A 19,900-nucleotide genomic window follows, 5' to 3' on the forward strand; every position below is an offset into this window, starting at 1 on the left:
CACAATCCCACCCCACCGCACCTTGTCCAAATGTGCAACAGTCGGGTGGGACCCATCTTAAGATGTGTTGGTATGTTGTCCAAAAATGGCGTAAGCAGCCCAGATTGAATGTGATGTTGTAAGTGAGCAGGACCTTGTGGGGCCTTCCTGGGATGGATTTTCCCCATGTCTTCTGCCTGCTTCTTGTCTTTAGAAAATTTTAGCCTCCTAGCCTTCCGTGAGTTGGAAACAAACAATTTAATCAGAGAAGGGAGAAAGTGCCAAAAGAAAGGAAAAGAGTCCCCAAAGACCAAATAATACTAGTGTAGCCATTAAACAAAGTCAAGGACCTTTAGTTCCTCCTCAAGGGCTGTAGATACTGTTCTGAGCCACGTCCTTGGAGCTGTTTTGCAGAGACTGAAGCCCCCAGCAGGGGGGAGGAAGGTAACTGCATGCTGCCCACAAGCACGTAGACCCCAGACCAGCTGGAACCAGCCGGTTGATGATGTTGACCTCAGATTACCTCACCACCAACCAATCGGAAGAATGTCCACAAGCTGACCACACACCCCTCAACCTCCTCTCCCTCACCCCACTCGTTTGTAATTCACTTTAAACATTTTTTAAATTTTATATTGGGAGTATAGTTGATTTACAGTGTTGTGTTAGTTTCCGGTGTACAGCAAAGTGATTCAGTTATATGGACACAGATATCTATTCTTTTTCAGATTGTTTTCCCATTTAGGTTATTACCGAATTTTGCTTTTTTTTCGTGGTGCTGTGTGGCTTGTAGGATCTCAGTTCCCTGACCAGGGATTGAACCCAGGCCACGGCCGTGAAAGACCAGAATCCTAACCTCTGGGCCACCAGGGAACTCCCTAGGTTACTACAGAATATTGAGTAGAGATCCCTGTGCTCTACAGGAGGTCCTTGTTGATTTCCTGTTTTATATATAGTTGTGTGCATATGTTAGCCCCAACCTCCTGATCTATCCCTCTCCCCCACCTTTTCCCTTTGGTAAACATAAGTTTTTTTTCTATGTCTGTGAGTCTGTTTCCGTTCTGTTCAGAAGTTCATTCGTATCACTGTTTTAGATTCCACAGAGGAGTGGTAGCGTATGGTATTTGTCTTTGTCTGACGTCCTTCACTTAGTCTGATAATCTCTAGGTCCATCCATGTTGCTGCACATGGCATAATCTCATTCTTTTTTATGGCTGAGTAGTATTCCATCACACATATGTACCACATCTTCCCTATCCATTCCTCTGTCGATGGACATTTAAGTTGCTTCCATGTCTTGGCTATTGTAAATCGTACTGCTATACATATTGGGGTGCATGTGTCTTCTTGAATTATGGTTTTCTCTGGGTATATGCCCAGGAGTGGGATTGCTGGGTCCTACGGTAGCTCTAGCTTTAGTGTTTTGAGGAGCCTCCACACTGTTCTGCATAGCGGCAGCACCAGTGTACATTCCCACCAACAGCCTCACCCCATCTGTAAACACCTTTCCCTGAAAGCCACGGGGGAGTGGGGGCCTTTTGAGCCCTAGATACCTGGACCCCTTGCTTGTTGCCCTGCTGTAAACGCGGCACTTTCCTTCACCGTGACCCGTGTCCGTAGACGGGCTTTAGTGCGTGCGGGCGAGTGGACCCAAGTGTGGTTCCGTAACAGCGTGTTTGGAGATCAGCAGAACTGTCGCCTCTCCTCCTCTCTCTTCCTCCTGCGGATGCAGTTTAATACAACAACGGCTGTAGCTCTAGTGCAGAAATATCAGTGGGGTGAAGCAGAAGGGCTTTGTCAATACAGTCCTTTGGGCATGAGAGTCCCGTGGAGAAAATATTCCAACACAGATGCCTGGACCCAGCCTCACAGATTCTAATTCCACAGCACTGAGCCAGGGCCTAATTTTAACCTTCTCAATTGACATGCTTCTGATGTGGAAATGACTGGGTGGGATGTGCCACCCAGGCTGGTGCAGTAGGGGGTCTTCAAGGCATCGTTGAATGCAATAAGCAGGAGGGAGGTGAACCGTGACCTGGATTTCAACCAGGCAGCCTCTGGCAGGGCTGTGGCCAGGCCATGGGTCCACAGCTGAGCAGACGTCTGTGTCAGCCTGCAGTCCTCCTGCCAACGGGTCCGTGACAAGCCCTCCAGCGGCCTGGTGCTGCTGCGGATGAGCAGCCCTGGGATCGGAGTTCAGCCCAGGCACCTACCTGCTACATACATAGTGCATGTGCTTGTGAGGAAACCGCCCTCTCCACCAGGAAGCCTGGAGCACATCCTCCCATACAGCCCTCAGAGGGGACCAACCCTGCTGACACCTTGATCTCAGACTTGCAGCCTGCGTAAATGTCGGACAGTGCATTTGTGTTGCTTAAGCCCGCCAGTGTGTCGTATTTTGTGACGCAGCCCAAGTAAACTGCTACGACCTGTATTTTGAATAAGAAGGAATTCACATGAGATGGTCACTTTCCTGCTTCCCCTGCCTTTATTTTTTTTATTTTTATTTGTAAAAAATTATTTATGTCTCTTAGGCTGCATCGTGTCTAATTGCAGCACGCAGGCTTAATTGCCCCGTGGCGTGTGGGATCTTAGCTCCCGGACCAGTGTTCCCAGGCTTTGAACCCACGTACCCTGTATTAGAAGGCGGATTCTTTACCACTGGAACACCAGGGAAGTCCCTCCCCTGCCTTTAAATTAAGACGTGTCGCTGAGCTTCAAAGAAGAGCCTGTCCTTTTCTGTTAGATTACAAACTTGAGTTTTCTTCTTAAACAGTGCGTTTCCTGGTTGTGGTAGATGTGTTAGTGTTGAAAAAAATGGTTGAGAGACTTTAAGAGGAAAATGATTTTAGAAATCCTGAAGATGGGTGCCAGTTATCTTGATAAAATTGGTATGTTAAGAGACCCAAAATAAACAGGAGAAAACACAGGCAACTACTTAGGAAATGCAGGATGGGAAAGGCTTCTTCAAGTACAGTGTCCAAGCTGATGAAAAGTATGAAGTGAAAGTGAAAGATTTGAACACAAAATATCTTTTTAAGTGTCTGTATAACAGAATGTGAGAGGAAAAAATTAACTTAAAAAGATAAAGAACAGGGATTGACAGATACACACTTTTATATGTAAAATAGATAAACAGTAAGGACCTACTGTATAGCCCAGGGAACTATGTTCAATATCTTGTAATAACCCATAATGGAAAAAAGAACCTGAAAAAGAATACATATATTCTTACATAAATACATGTAACTGAGTCACTTTGCTGTACACCTGAAATATTGCAAACGAAGTATACTTCAATAAAAATAGATAAGTGACAAAGTAGGGAAAATATCTGTATTTAATAGAAATGCAGATACAAAAAGAGAAAGCTTTATATTGTAAATCTCCATATATATGAAGAGATCTTAATGAAAGCAAACTAAAAGGTGGCCATTGCTGCTTCTGGTCAAGGTGAAATCGCAGGGTCCAGGTTTACCCTCCTAGCTTCAACAACTTTAAAAAGGGGGAAATGTATGAAATGACAGTTTTTCGCCTTTTGGAGAGAGGGGTGAGTCGTGAGAGACATCAGCTCACTGCTGGACATCCTGTTCATTGGGATGACTCCGTACTTATTATTCCCTTTTTTAGAGCATTTCCTCATGACAACTTGTAATAGAAAGACTTCCAGAGAGTGTCCAGGGCAGGGGGCTGGGGAGCCCAGCATGTCTCTGGGCTGAAGGAATAGAGTGAGGTGTGGAGGTGGGCACAGCAGCTGGGGTTCACAGGCCACCCCAGTCTTCTGCTGAGACACGGTCAGTGCACGTGGGTGAGGTGAGAACTGGAGGCCTGGTGGCGTGCTCATGGGCGCACTGCCCTTCCAAGGCGCTTCCCAGCAAGGTACTCTGTGTAGCTGATGTCCTTACGTGGTGAACTTGGAAAATGCGAGAAATGCGCCCTGGAGGTTTGCCAGGCTCAGGCTCAGAGGAGGTGTGGTCGCTGTCATTCCCACACAAGCAGCATTTCATCAGTGAGAATTCAGGCAGAGGCCACAGTCAGCAGCAGCAAGAACTGGAAAAGACCATTCGTGGCTCTAAGCAGCCACTTCCAAGAGCAGTTTTGGAGAAGCACACATTTTGTGCAGGATTCATTTAATGTGGCAGTTCAGCTGGGGAAATCAGGAATGGGTTAGGTGCTTATTCATTTGCATGAATCATCACTTCTTATTTCCGTTTTTAGAGGATTTCCTCAAGACGCTTGTAATAGAAATACTTCCTCTGTCCCTTTCGTAAGTATCTAAATCTTTTTAAAAGCTAAATCAGTCTCTTGCCAGCATTACAACCCAGGAATGTTTATGTTAAGGACCTGAGAGCTATCTTCTTTATCTCTCTGTCACCAGGGGAGTTTAGGCTAGGTGTTAGGCACTTTCCTCTGAGCTATAAGTACGTGCTTGTCCTAGAGATAGGAGAAGTTGTCTTTCTCCTTTGGATAAAGGGTATTAACTAGCATGGACAACCACCGAGATGACCAGGTGAATTTAGGATGTACTCTGAAAGAATGTATGCCATTTTTATGGTGGTGTCAAGTCTATTCCCATGAGGCAAGTTCCCGTTTATCTTGAGAACCTGTATGCAACAGATTTTATCTGCTGAGCTCTAAAAAAAAAAAGGTGAGGTTGATTTCATTTGCACAAACATTAGTGGTTCACCTGTGGGTGCACAGCACAGTCTGGTTTAATGGTTATTCAACAGTAAAACCGTTTTCTTTCTCTCTACATTTGTGGAGAGGATTTTCTCGGTTGGCGAGAGATTTTTTTATTTTTATTTTGTGTGTTCGTTAATTAATTAATTAATGAGACTGTGCTGCACAGCATGCGGGATCTTAGTTCCCCAACCAGGAATCAAACACGTGCCCCCTGCAGTGGAAACTAGGAGTCTTCACCACTGGACCACCAGGGAAGTCCCTGGAGATTTTATTTTTACCTTTTCCCCTAGCAGCTTTTAAGGAACAGTTGGCCAAGAACACAGTTATATTATTTCACCCCCAGTGATAAATAGTGATAAATCATTACCCTTCTGATTCCATTTTTGAAAAATGATATTTTTACCTAACATAAACAGTATCCTGTATAAGAGGTAAGAGCCCAGGTATCTGTTTTCTGTTTTCGGTTTGTGTGTACGTTCTGATTTTCGTACAGTTTTTAATGCGTTGGTTGTGTAATCTAAACAGCTACAGTTTCTATTTTCTTTTCCTTCCGTGGGCAATATTAGTTTGTGTCATGGCTGGGCATTTATTGTATTCTAGGATTTGAATGAAAGTTGTAGCGTTTCAGTTAAGGGAACATGATACCCTCCTTCCCCTCTCCTGGTGGTGGGGGAATCTCAGATGTAACCCGAAATGTCCCAGGGCCGGGAAAGGACCAGGGAGCCTGGAGACCATCACACAGCCCCCACTTGAGGCCACACCTTTCCTTGATCCCTAACAGGAGTGAAGACAAATGGGCAATGGAGTCCCTGGTCCAGGCGGCACACCCTCGCAGCACAGCAGCACTTGAGCGCCAGATGAGAAGGAGACATTTCATACGCTCACTATCTTGACGGCACGGAGACTTCTGGGAGGCTTCTGGAGTCCGGGTACTTGTCCCGTGCTCCTGGCGGGCTTTGGCAGGCGGACTTCGGGCGTCCGCCTGCGCAGGTGCGCCTCATGATTTGTGCGTGTTGGCGCACGCGCACCGTCGCCGCCCCGCCCCCGCTTCCTGTGCGTGCCCAGGTCGTCGCTGGCCGTCGTTCCCCAGTCTTGGCCTCTTGCGGGCGAGCATTTCGGGGCCTGCGGGGCGGTACGCTGTCCGGGCCGGCCGGCAGCCCGCGGGAGCGGGCTGTGCGGGCGAGGGTTCGCGTGGGCCGGGCGGAGGCTGGAACTGTGACCTCCGAGCTCGAACCGCGGAGCCCGCGTTTGGGCCGGAGTGGCCGGGCGGCCGGCAGCGGTGCAGTGCCCGACCATGTGCAGCGCGGGGCCAAGCGAGGTCCCGGGAGGGACGTGGGCCCAGAGCCGGCTCCTCTGGCCCAGTGGTCTCGGGAGGCGGAGCGGAGGGACCCCGAGAGAGGAGCGCGCCCGAGGAGCAGCCCCCGGACGGGAGCCCGGGGCCGGTGAGCGAGTCCCGACGGGGTAGGTGTTGCGTCTGCAGGCCTGTAGTTGGTTGTGGAGCCTGCGGCCCTTGAAGAGCAGGGCTTGGGGTAGCCCGCCCCGGGCCCCGCGGTAGAGCCACCTGGAGGGTTTGACCGCTTCCCGGAGGTGGAGGGGCCGGGCTGGAGGACAGGGCTGGCTGCTCCGGATGGGGCTCCCCTGGGACTTGTGAGCTCTGGGTGTCCTGGGGGAGCAGGGTCCACAGGCTCGGCCGGGACGTGCTGCGTCCTCCCCTCCGTCCAACCCCGATCCTCCTCCTCGTCCTCCCCCTCCTGTCGCCGTCTCGGCATCTCGCACGTGTGTCTCAAGGCGCGTCAGCACCTTGGTTGTGTAATGTAAGCGTCCGCCGCCCCCCTGGGTTGTGCCCTGTGGAGTCGCCCAGTGTAATCGGTGCAGGATGAGTCTGCAGGGCTTCTGTCCTGCTGCCTCGGGTGAGGAAGGAAGCGATGGGGCCTGAGAAGGGAGATGACTTGTCCTAGACCCTCACCGGGTGTGCACGTGGGGTCGCTCACAGGACTCCAAACTCCTAGGGCAGGTGTTCTGTCCACTTAAAGTCAGCTTTAATAAAAGATGTTTTCGAGCGTTGCACTTAAGTTTGTAAAGTTTGTACAAATCATTGCAAGACTGAAACGCACCTGAGTGTGTCCCTTTATTCTGGGTATCCTGTGGATGTTCTGACCTAAGTTGTTAACAGACTGAGAAGAGATAAACTATAAGCGTTTTTTAATTTCATATTTAATGACGGAGGTTTATTTTAATAGGGTTCAATGTACACTCGCTATGGAAAAATAAAGTATCCCCTCAGGTACCAGAGTCACGTGGGAGTTACAGACCTGAGGGTGGTTGCTCCCTCCTTATTCTCACAGGCCCTTCTGAAGGTGAAAGGACGGGTCTCCCACAGGTGTCTCTTGTGGAGCGCGGGGCGGGTGCTCGTGCACCCCGAGCCGCTTCAGTCGTAGCTTCACTGCCTGCGTTTTCCTTCTCCAGGTCCGCCTCCACTGTCACAGTCCTGCACGTTGTTCTAAGAGCAGCGGAAAATGAGTCAGCCTCTGGTGAGTTTTGCTGTTTACGTATTTACCTGCTGCTGTTCTTTTGTGATAACACCTTGGGAGGCGAATAGTTCAAAAGTTAAAATGGGAAAGTAGGAGTCGGTAAAAGATGTGGTTAGACAAAGTGTAGAGGAGCAGGTCAGCACCAAGTGTTTCTGGCAAGTTCTACGTGTAGATCCCAGGATCCTCTTAGAGCCACAGTACAAGCCTCGTGTTCTTGACATTTGTGGCAGAACACCATCCCTTGCTTGACTTATATGGTCCTGCCAAATCACTTTTGTTCTCGAGCGTTAAAAGGTTTCCCTGAGGATCCCGCTGTAGGCCGCGAGCCTTCCTGAGCAACAGCCCCTAACGTGTTGACGTTGGTGCCTTCCTTGTGCTTCCTGTAAGCCGAGAGCGTGCTGTCCAGGGAGCACTCAGTGCATATAAGTTGTCTGTTCAGTAGAACACCGTTGTCACATAGGTACATTGTTTTCAGTGCTCAGTCGAGGGATGCAATGAGGATCATCTGGAAGAACAGCCTTGTCACCCTTCCAGTAAATTGCGCTCTTTGTCTCTTACAATCTCAGAGGGTCGCGCTACACACCATGCAGTGAGGTCTCTGGCAAAGATTCTTGTTTCCCAGCTGAATTGTATCGTGCAGCCTGCGGTCTTGGTTCTGCCCCTCCACGGAACCTGATCCGGTTGAGGTGACCTGGCATCCAGCATACAAAGCAGTGGAGATTTGCCAGTCGTCACCTCAGACCACTGTCGCCTTGCCATCTGCAGAGTCTGCGCTGTTGGTTTCTGTGACAGATCTCTCCTTGCTGTCTTCCTGACTGACTCTGTCTTCCGCCCTCTGTGTGTGTTGTCGTTTCACCCTTGGTCCATGACTCTCCACCCCGTCTGATCTCACCCTCTGGTGCTTTTCACCTCCAACTCTGTCAGTTCTCCCCCCTGGACCCGACAGATGCCTCTGTCCAGCCACTTGCCAGCATCTCTATGGAGTTTGTCCAAAGGGCACCTCGGATGACTAGATCCAGTAGATCCAGAAATGATTATTTACAGCTCCCCTGCCCCTTGCCTTGTCCTGTTGTCTCTGGCGGCTCATCGTTGCATCATCCAGCCTGTCACCTGCCCAGAAAAATGAGTTCATTCTAAAGTCCTTCTCCATCCTCTGTTACCACGTTGTAGTGTGAGGCTTGTTAATGTCGTCTTCTGGATGGTTTTTATTCGTTCTCCTTCATCCCATACTTGCTACCATTAAAACAGCTTATCTGTTCATTTCTGTAGTTACAGAAACTTCTTTTCTGTGCCGCTACCTCTTTCCTCCAGCAGCTCAAGTGTATTCTCCACGCTGAGTATTTCTCCTAAAATATTAATCACAGCGTTTTGTCTGCATGTGGGAAGCACTTTAGAGGTTCCCTGGGTGACTGGACAAACGAGGTTGCCGTTCCGCGGAGCCAATAACCATCGAGCCCAGCACTGGGGGGGAGAGGTCCTAACTCGCCGATGATGTGTTTGGATGGATCTGTGGGGTAAAATCCTGATCGGAGAGGCTTAGGAGAGAGGAGTGGGAGAACTGGGTTTGTTCTGGTCCCAACTTTTTCAAGACATTTTGCTGTGACGGGGAAAATAGAAACTGGACAGTAGCTGGGGTAGGAGCTGAGGTCCGGGGAGGATGTTGTGTTGTGTTGTGTTGTGTTGTGATGGGAGAAATAACAGTGGGAATGATCCAGTAGATGCGTGTGGGGGAGGGGAGAGCTGCTACCCGTGGTCCTGGAGTGGGGAGGGGATGGCTGAGCAGGGTTGCAGGTGGGGAAGCCCTCCGATGGCTTCTGTGTTCTCAGGGAAGCAGCTCCTCAGCTGAGGGTGAGGGTGAGGTTGGGGGTTTGAGGGGAGAGCAGAGCTCTGGGGCCCAGCTCCATCGTGACCATCAGCACACACAGTGCATCCAGCTGGGAAGACTGTACTTGCCTTCCCTGCCTGAAAAGCCATCTCCTTTCTTAAATGTGGGAGTAATTACTCTTTGGGGAGCCTATGTAATTACACGGGTGCTGCTCAGCTCAAAGCGAATTGAGTGCCAGTTCTGGCCACGGACATTTTCTGCTCTGCTGATGGAAGGGTCCCCAGAGGAAGTGTCCTGCTTGCCTGGCTCTTGGCCTTGAGGACCCTTCACACCATCTAGTGTTGTGTCTTTTATCTTTGACATAAGCATCAAATGTCTTCAGTTTCTGCATGTGATCTTAAGAAGCAATTCTCTGCTTCCAGGAGCTTCTGTGCTCCTCGGGAAAGGCACTTCACAGACATAATTACAGGAGAGCTCGGGAATCCTGCCCGTCGATACATAGGGAACTCCAGAGTGCTGACAAAGGAGAGCCTGCTTTTATTTATTTATTTATTCATTCATTTTAATTTTTTATTTGTTTACTATTTAACTTATTCAGTTTCGGCTGCGTTGGGTCTCTGTTGTTGCGCGCGGGCTTTGTTCTCTAGTTGCGGCGAGCCGAGGCTACTCTTCGTGGCAGTGCGCGGGCTTCTCATTGCGGTGGCTTCTCTTATTGTGGAGCACAGCTTCTAGGCATGCGGGCCTCAGTAGTTGCGGGTCGTGGGCACAGTAGTTGTGGCACGCAGGCTCTAGAGCGCAGGCTCAGTAGTTGTGGTGCACGGGCTTAGTTGCTCCACACCATGTGGCATCTTCCCGGACCAGTGTTCGAACCCGTGTGCCCACCATTGGCAGGCGGATTGTTAACCAGTGTGCGACCAGGGAAGTCCGAGAGCCTGGTTTTAAATGCATTGTCAGAGCACGTGGCTCAGTGACTCGGGGAAGGGGGACGGCCCTCAAGTGCCCAGGACTTGGGTAGCTGCAGAGGTTGGTGAGGCTCTCAGAGCAGCGTGAGGTGGAGTGGATGAGGCTCCTGAGGTGCTGGTAAGGACCTCCTTCCTTAGGATGTGGGCCTCCCGTCAGGAAGAGTGGGACGTGAAGGCAGGCAGACCCTGAGTTTGACTGAAGAGCCTCCCCTCTGTGCTGGTTTTGGTTTCTTCCTGTGCAGAAACTGAAACCTTGTAATTGGGACAGTGAGTCATCTGATCAAAAGATGTCATGTGTAGAGACTGTGGACGGCATGAAACGCGGGGTGGGGTGCGGTGGGTCAAGTCAGGGGGACTCTGGGCTCCAGCGCGATGCCCGACAGGAAGGGGCGAGGCCGCGGCGTGTTCCCGCTCATCCTAGGCCCCGGTAAGCAGTATGGACGTTCCCTCGGGGTTTTTCTGAATCGTGAATGAGGTTGAGAGTATTGTCACGTGCTTAGAAGCCGTTTCTTCTTTTTAATTGGTGGACAGTCTTTAGCGCAGCTTTAGGGTTATAGGAGAATCAGAATCGAGCAGACAGCGCTTTCCTATACCCGTCCCTCTGGGTTCCCTCCCTTGGTAACGTCTCTGGCCTGTGTGGCGCGTCATCTCAGTGATGGATCGGCATTGACACCTAATTCTCCCCTGGAGTCTGTAGTTTATATCAAGGCTCACTCTCTGTGTCCTACTGTTCAGGTTTGGACAGGTGTGATGACCTGCAGCCACCACTGCAGTGCCACCCAGAACCATTTCACTGCCCGAAACATCCCTGGGGGCCACCTTCCCTACCAGTGCCCTACCAGAACATCCTACCAGTGCCCCCAAGCCCCCGACAGCTGCTGGTCTTGTTACTGTCTGTGTATTTTTGCCCTTTCGAGAATGTCACGTAGTTGGAGTCCTTCATTCTGTGGTCTTTTCAGACTGGTGTCTTTCTGTTTTTGTATGAAGGGCCTGTTCATGTCCACTGCCCGTCTTACTGCCCCAATGCTTTCCTGTGGTTTTTTTTTTTTTTTTTTTTTCTGTGCGCGCGCCTCTCACTGTTGTCTCCTCTCCTGCTTCGGAGCTCAGGCTCCGGACGTGCAGGCTCAGCAGCCATGGCTCAAGGGCCCAGCCGATCCGCGGCATGTGGGATCCTCCCGGTCCGGGGCACGAACCCGTGTCCCCTGCATCGTTTGGCACTGGAAGGCTTCCAGAAGCCTCCCCCTTCCATTGCAGCTGAGGAAGCAGCTCCTCAGCTGAAGGTGTGGGTGAGGTTGGGGGTTTGAGAATAGGCAGTTGGAAGAACTCAGTCTGGAAGACACGATGTGGGAGGGAATCTGAGTAGCTCATGTAACGTGTGTATAGATTATTCACTAAATCTTGAGTTAGCTCTTAAGATTGAGAAGAAGCAGCATTAGGGAATAATAAGCGAGCTGTCCTCCACATCCTAAGACACGGTACCAACTGAGACTATAAATCTGCAGGTCCAGATTCATTCACAGATGGTAGGCTGCTGGGAAGCTGTTAGCCAGAGTTAGGGGGTTAGGGAGCAAATCCCCAACTTAGATTCTGTAGAGGGTAACAACCTGCCTCTCTCATGCAGGGGGAGATGGAATTCTCAGCTGAATGCCTCAGGACTCCGGTCCATTATCATGGCTGTTGTAATCTGTTTCTGAAGTGGTCTTTTCTACAACATTGAAAAAAGTGACTGCATTATCCTGAACATTTTTATCAAGTAACAAATCAGCTGATATAAATGCATAAAGTTGGCTGAAAGCAGGCCAGGATTTCAAAGCCCCTTCGGCATGTCTAGGTTGGGCACACGTCATGGAGCCTAAGAGTTTATTTAGATGGGGAATCTTAAAAAGCTGCGACTAAAAGTCACCATGAAATCATCAAACTTTTAAGTTTGAAAAAGGCTCATTCTTTTTCATATGTAAAAAAACATTAAGTGAGTCATTACAAGAGCTTTTTAAAAAGCCTCCTGTCAAGAGAGTGACAGATACAGAACTTTAAACCCATGCCTCTGGGGCCAGTGCTCTTTCTGTCATAAAATGTTTCTCCCTAACATTTGATGAATCAAAACATACACACACACACACACACATACACACACACACACACAATGTTAAGACCCAGTGTTCACTCTTCAACTTGCTTTCAACCATATGGAAACTTTATGGATTGAGTCTTTCAGATATTATTTCAGAGCAGATAAGCCAAACGCTATTTCTCTCACCTGGCTCCAAGCACTGTTTAGTCTTCTCCAACTGGGTGTAATTATTCACTAGGGATCTCACCTATTGTTCAACACTCAAACTTGTGATGGCCATGCTGTGGACTCCATTGTCTTGAGAGGAAAGTTTACACACCAAAACATTTGGGTGGGTGAAAGGAACACAGGAGAGGAGACTAGAGGAAAGGTATCGGTAAATATGTAGTGAGTTGTTGCTCTTCTACCTTGATTATGCCTGAATGGCTATTTTTATTAACATGAGCTTGTGCTACGTGCTTGATGCATGACACACGCAGACTCCCTTAACTTAGAACATAATTGTGGCACATGTATCTCCAGCTACAAATATAGATACCAAAGAGCCTAAGGAGCTCTGAGAGTCACATACCTTCATTTATTTTTTTGACTTTTTCTTCTTTTGTGAGGATTGAATAGAAATAAAAGCTAAAAAGTATCCCTTATTCACCTAGCAATTTCTTCTCATCTTCCTTTTCTCAGGTAACATCTCTAGGAATCCTCCCATACCCAGGAAAAGATAGTTTCTCCTGCTCTTTACAATCAAAACCCCCTGGGCAACCCTTTCTCATACCTTTTATAGTAGGGTGTTGAATTGTGGATTTACTTGTCTGAATCTTCTTGAACCTGTGAGAAAATTGAGTGCAGGGGCTGAATCTTCCAACGGTGTATCTTCCAGTGCCAAGCACAAAAGAGTCAACTAACATGTAGCTTTAAAAAAAAAGTATCTTGTACATATTGTAAGTGTTCAATACATTTGTACATCAAATACATGAAATAATCAAGGCTGAGAAATATGATAGGAAAAAATTAATATTAAGGAGGATTTATAAATGAGTAGAAAGGGGATTTTAGGGAAGAAATCATGATTTAAGATTATTGTTTTTTTTTAACCTGGTATATGTTGCGGATTGCTATAGAAGAAAAGGCAGTTCAGTACTTTGAAAATGTGTGAAGTCTATATTCATTAGTTCATCAGCTAAAATAAGGTGGTATGCCCATAGCTGCTCATCTTTCAAAAATTTTCATAAATGTCAACTTGTTGAAAATATTTTTGAAACTAATTTTTCTTTACCTTTTAAATTCTCTTGGAATTAAACATGGTGATTTACCACTAAGACCTTCAAGATGTATTAATTTATTTAGGCCACCATAATAAATTTGAGAGAGTCTTTGTACAGAGATGCATTTTAAAAAACACAGTTAATCACCCAAAAGTAATTTATAAAGGAATTCAAATTTTAACCATTACTCATAAAAAAAGGTGAAAAAAGGAATTAAATTCATAAAAAGTTGAACATTCCTAAATCTTCATCCCCCTACTCAATTTTCTTGTAGTTCACAGTGCTGCAGAATTCCTAATGCAGAAATCCTCAATTATATCCAGCACTTTTTGGCTTTTCCCTTTTCTTTACAAACCCTCCATTATTTTCTTTTTCTTTTTTTTAAATATCTTTTTTGGAGTATAATTGCTTTACAGTGGTGTGTTAGTTTCTGCTGTATAACAGAGTGAATCAGCTATATGTATACATATATCCCCATATCCCCTCCCTCTTGCGTCTCCCTCCCACCCTCCCTATCCCAGCCCTCCAGGCTGTCACCAAGCACCGAGCTGATCTCCCTGTGCTATGCGGCCGCTTCCCACTAGCTCTCTATTATTCTGTGTTTGGTAGTGTATCTATGTCCATGCTACTCTCTCACAGCGTCCCAGCCTAACCTTCCCCCTTCCTTGTGTCCTCAAGTCCATTCTCCACATCTGTGTGTTTATTCCTGTCCTGCTCCTTGGTTTATCGGAACCTTTCTCTTTTTTTTTAGATTCCATATATATGTGTTAGCATACAGTATTTGTTTTTCTCTTTCTGACTTCCTTCGCTCTGTATGACAGACTCTAGGTCCATCCACCTCACTACAAATAACTCAATTTCGTTTCTTTCTATGGCTGAGTAATATTCCATTGTATATATGTGCCACACCTTCTTTATCCATTCATGTGTTGATGGACATTTAGGTTGCTTCCATGTCGTGGCTATTGTAAATACAGCTGCAATGAACATTGTGGTCCATGACTCTTTTTGAATTATGGCTTTCTCAGTGTATATGCCCAGTAGTGAGATTGCTGGGTCGTATGGTAGTTCTCTTTTTTAGTTTTACCTCCATACTGTTCTCCATAGTGGCTATACCAATTTACAGTCCCACCAACAGTGTAGGAGGGTTCCCTTTTCTCCACACCCTCTCCAGCGTTTATTGTCTGTAGATTTTTTGATGATGGCCATTCTGACCGGTGTGAGGTGATACCTCATTGTACCTTTGATTTGCATTTCTCTAATGATGAGTGATGCTGAGCATTGTTTCATGTGTTTGTTGGCAATCTGTATGTCTTCTTTGGAGAAATGTCTATTTAGGCCTTACGCCCATTTTTGGATTAGTTTGTTTGTTTTTTTGATATTGAGCTGTGTGAGCTGCTTGCAAATTTTAGAGATTAATCCTTTGTTAGTTGCTTCATTTGCACATATTTTCTCCCATTCTGAGGGTTGTTTTTTCGTCTTGTTTATGGTTTCCATTGCTGTGCAAAAGCCCCATAGCAGTATTGTGAGTGTCACTGAAGCAGACTTGGGTCCACTTATCCACGTGCAATAAACCCAATCTACTGACACTGGGTTGTGGTGAAATAAAGTGCCGTGTTTTATTGTAAGGCACCATACAAAGAGTCTGGACAGCTAGTACTCAAAAAGCCTCATTTTCCTGATGGGTTTCAGCAAAGTGTTTTTAAAGGCACGGTGAGGGAGGGGAGTCCCAGGGTATGTGATCAGCTTGTGCACAGTTCTCTGTTTGGTTGATGGTGAGGTTTCAGGACAGTGTCACAGGGGTTAATGTCATCAATTCTTTGGCTCCAGTAGGCCTGGGGGCTATGTGCTCATGGTCATTAAGTAGTTAACCTTCCATTTGGTGGGAGTTTTAGCATCTGTAAAGCAGGAAATGTGCATCAAATACTGTTATCTATGTACTTCAGAGAGGAGCTAAAGTAGAGGATATGGGGGAGGGGTCTATCCTAGGAAGGCCCCATAGGGTCCTCCTCTGTTATATGAGCCCTGATGTTCTTTCCAAAATCCTCTTAAAGTTGAAGACAGACAGATTGGGTTTCCATTTTTTTGCTACCAAAAGCATCCTAACTTATACACTTGGCATAAAAATACTCTACTAATTTGGTACCTGCTCAGAGGTCTTGCTCAGGGCTGTACACAACTCCAGCTTGTGTCATTCACATTGACATTATTATGAATGGTACCCACTGGAGTTGTGCAGTCCCCAACTTTCATAGTTGTAAAAGGCTGTGCTGCTTTGTATCTGCTCATCTTTCCAGCTCCCCTTCAGTTGTCTTACATATGTGAGCTACAGTTGAGTCAGTTCCAACTACTTTTGCTCTCCAGAGGAACCATGGTATTACTTGGGGTTTTTGTGATCACTTTGTTCCCAATGCCAAATACAGATTCTTCACAGTTTGTTCATCTGACAGAGTCGTGTTTATTCTTTGATGGTCTTCTCAGATATCACCTTTACTCTAAAACTTTTCTGGTCACATCATTTTCCTGCCATAGACCCTAGGCACTCATAGTAAATGACTTTATCAAATGTAAACATAGCACTTTGTGTACATTTCTATCAATGCATCTCATGATGTTTTTTTATGTTAGTCTTCTGTACTGACCTATGTGCTTTTTGAGCAAACAGATTTTTCTAATTGTGGCCTAGTAGAGGAAACCCTAGCACACAGCAGATGCTTAAAGGACTCTCTCTTTGTGGACTGTTTAATGTATTCATTAACACTCATAATTCACTGAATGAACCAAATCATTTAATATTTACAGTTTTCCACAGCAAGATCTTTTTCGACCCACCGCCTAGAGTAATGAAAATAAAAACAAAAATAAATAAATGGGACCTAATGAAACTTAGAAGCTTTTGCACAGCAAAGGAAACCATAAACAAACTGAAAAGACAACCCTCAGAATGGGAGAAAATATTTTCAAACAAAGCAACTGACAAGGGATTAATCTCCAAAATACACAAACAGCTCATTCAGCTCAATATCAAAAAGACAAACAACCCAATCAAAAAATGGGTGGAAGACCTAAATAGACATTTCTCCAAAGAAGACATACAGGTGGCCAAGAAACACATGAAAAGATGCTCAACATCACTAATCATTAGAGAAATGCAAATCAAAATGACAGTGAAGTATCACCTCATACCAGTCAGAATGGCCATCATCAAAAAATCTACAGACAATAAATGCTGGAGAGGGTGTGGAGAAAAGGGTACCCTCCAACACTGTTGGTGGAACTGTAAATTGGTACAGCCACTATGGAGAACAGTATGGAGATTCCTTAAAAAACTAAAGATAGAGCTACCATATGACCTAGCAATCCCACTCCTAGGCATATATCCAAAGAAAACCATAATTCGAAAGGATGAATGCACCCCAATGTTCACTGCAGCACTATTTATAATAGCCAGCACGTGGAAGGAACCTAAATGTCCATCAACAGAAGAATGGATAAAGAAGATGTGGTACATATATACAATGGAATATTCCTCAGCCATAAAAAGGAATGAAATAGTGCCATTTGCAGAGATGTGGTTGGAGCTAGAGATTGTCATACAGAGTGAAGTAAGTCAGACAGAGAAAGACAAATATTGTACAGTACCATTTATGTGTGGAATCTAGAAAAATGGTAGAGATGAACTTACTTGCAAAGCAGAAATAGAGTCACAGATGTAGAGAACAACCTTACGGTTACCAAGGGGGGAAGGGGTGGGTGGGATGAATTGGGAGATTGGGACTGACATATATAACTACTATGTATAAAATAGGTAACTAATGAGAACCTACTGTATATCACAGGGAACTCTACTCAGTGCTCTGTGGTGACCTAAATGGGAAGGAAATCTAAAAAAGAGCAGATATATGTATATGTATGACTGATTCACTTTGCTATACAGCAAGAAACTAACACAACATTGTAAAAGAACTATACTCCAATAAAAATCAAATAAAAATTTTAGAGTTTTCAATCTCCCATTACCACATATATCCAGATGCAGCAATATTTACTTCTTCTATCAGTTGCCAATGTCAACTAAAAAAACCCAAACAATAGCAGCACAGTAAGGAGAAACTTTACTCAAAAGGGTAAGTGCGAGGAGGGGCCTATTGCAATTGGGGGAGGAGAACTATCGCATTAGGGAGAATGCTGTGACCCTAAGATCTGCAAGCCTCTCAGTGGTTAATCAAAAGGGGTTTTTCTTCTCTTGAGAGGAAGTAACAAGGGTATTAAGGGTAGGGTGTGGGCAAATGGGATAAAAGAGTAGCTTGAGTGGATGGTAGATCAGAGAATATTTTACCTTGAGGTCAGCCTGTTCTTAGGAGAGATTATCTGTTGACTCAGTCTGACAGTGAGTCCCAGTTCTGGAGCCTGGAGGAAGGAGTGAAACTTTACAGTTTGATTAATAAGCAGTTTGTTCCAATTGATTAGTAGGAATAAACACTTCAGATGATAATTTATGAGACAAAAAAATGGCAATTTGGAATATCTTTGTCTGGCATTGCCATAGGTAAACAAGAGGAGGCATCTGTGGTGGTTCTTAGGAATAAGCTGTTTTCCACAACACAAAGGGCAGAGGGATATCTTAACTTTTGCTGTTTTCCAGGATTCGAGGGCTCAGGTAAAATTCCACATTGTCACTAATAATAGTTTTCAGTATCGAAGGACACAATTAGACTATATAAAACTTTATTTTCTTTTGCAGTGGTCATCACACAGCCAAGCAAATGTATCCACTTGTTAAATTTAATTACCTTTTATCTTAGAGAGTTCCCCCAAATTAAATAGGTCGGAAATTTTTATAAAGAATCAAATATTGCTTTCCTGTCTGAAAATTGTGGACTGAGTATCAGAGACTTATCAGATTCCTTTCAAGCTAAAGTCACCTTCATTCACTTGATAAGACTGTAGAGGGCACAGTTGGACTGAAACAAAGCTTGAGTGAAAGAGTGTGAGAACTTCATTACACCCAGCTAATATCCACCTGTGTGCTGTCAGTGATTCATATCTGCCTTTCAGAGCAAAGGTCTTTTAAAAAATCTTTTTGAAAGAGGGTTTTCTTATTTGTCACTTTACTTTCTTTTTAATTAATCCTGACAACATTTCATGTGAGAAAGTGTGTTTGAAGAGATAGAATTATAAATGAGTCCAGCATTATTGTTACAGTCCCTGTATTAAAATGTTACTGTAAGCTAAGGCAAGGAAGTCAAAGATAGTAGATTAAGAGAAAACTGCTGGGGAAATGAGCAAGCATTATTAAAAACAAGTGACAGGTTTGTATTACTCTATTGGAAGGAGCATATAGTAGTGGAAAGACTAAGGAATTAGTTGGGCTATCTGTAAGCTATTTGAAGCACAGCTTTTCCAAAGCTAAGTAAAGTTTTGTCTAATCATCAGCTAATTTGTGGTTTCAAAATCCTGTAGTGTTCTTGATGCAGTTACCACCAAAATGAAGCATGCCCTTCTTCCTAATGGTCTACTCCTCCCCTTCCTTGTACTATATGTGCAAAACAAATGACATATACGAACTCTTTATGTTCTCTTTTCACCCTGCTTTCATTCCACATTGCACCAAGATTTCATTTTCCACATCAGTAATGGCTTTATAATTTCCAAATTCAAAGGTTTTTCTTCTGTCTCATTTACCTTAAAATCTCAATTGCCTTTGATTTTTTGCTCCTCACAGATGACTCTTATCTTTTTGCTGTAATTGTGTTGACTATGTACTACCTGTTACTCTTTTCACATATTTAGCAAATCAGTTTGTTAGTTTGAGTGCTTCTTTTTGATTTTTCCCATTCCATTATTTTGGGAATTCACCATACTTCTGTATTTTGTGTGCTGGTTCTCCTCTATCAGACTATTGATTGAATTTTATGTTTCCAGCTAAAACCTGCCATTGGATTGGCTATTACCTCAGTGGGAAATGGCTAGGGTATCCATGTAATGTACTCTCACTAAAGCCCCAACTTTGTATTGCTAATTGCCTTCTAAATATTCATAAATGGATGTCTTGCTGTTCCTTGAAAGATAGCTATTCAAAATCATTTTTCTCTCCAAACCTAGTCCCTCTTTCTGATTTTCTCATTCTTCTATCTCTGCCATAGCCTTTAGATAGAAAAAAATTTGACTGTTTTTTCAACTAACACTCTGTAGGCTCCTTGCTATCCTCCTAGGCCAGGTCTTTGGGCCAAGGTAACTAGTGTCTGGATCCATTAGAAAGTCCAAGGGGGCAGAATTTTCTTTATGCTTTGTTCATTAATGTAGCCTAATCACAAAGGATGATAACTAGCTCAATTAATATTCATTAATAAATGAATGAGCCCAAATACCCAAAGTTAGGTTCTCCTATTCTTTATTTTACATTAATTACCAGATGAATATTTTTAATACCACTTTTGTATTGCTGCTTTTCTGATCAGAAACTTCATTGAGTCTATTTTGTCTCTTTTTTTCTGACTTTTAAGATTGTCCATTTTTCTATTCTAAGGAGGTCCTAAGAAAGTGAATTAATGTTGTGGGTAAGAGTGAACGTACTGGAGTTAAAC

General features: G+C 45.1%; 1 pseudogene across 1 annotated transcript in view; it reads left to right on the plus strand.

The window, feature by feature from the left end:
* The window catches only part of LOC308620762 (centrosomal protein of 78 kDa-like), a 423,604-nt pseudogene that overhangs the window by 20,825 nt on the left and 382,879 nt on the right, over positions 1 to 19,900 (plus strand). The window lies entirely within an intron of this gene.

Source organism: Mesoplodon bidens (assembly GCF_964165515.1).
Source record: "Mesoplodon bidens genome assembly, chromosome: 7".
In the NCBI taxonomy this organism is placed as follows: Eukaryota; Metazoa; Chordata; class Mammalia; order Artiodactyla; family Ziphiidae; genus Mesoplodon; species Mesoplodon bidens.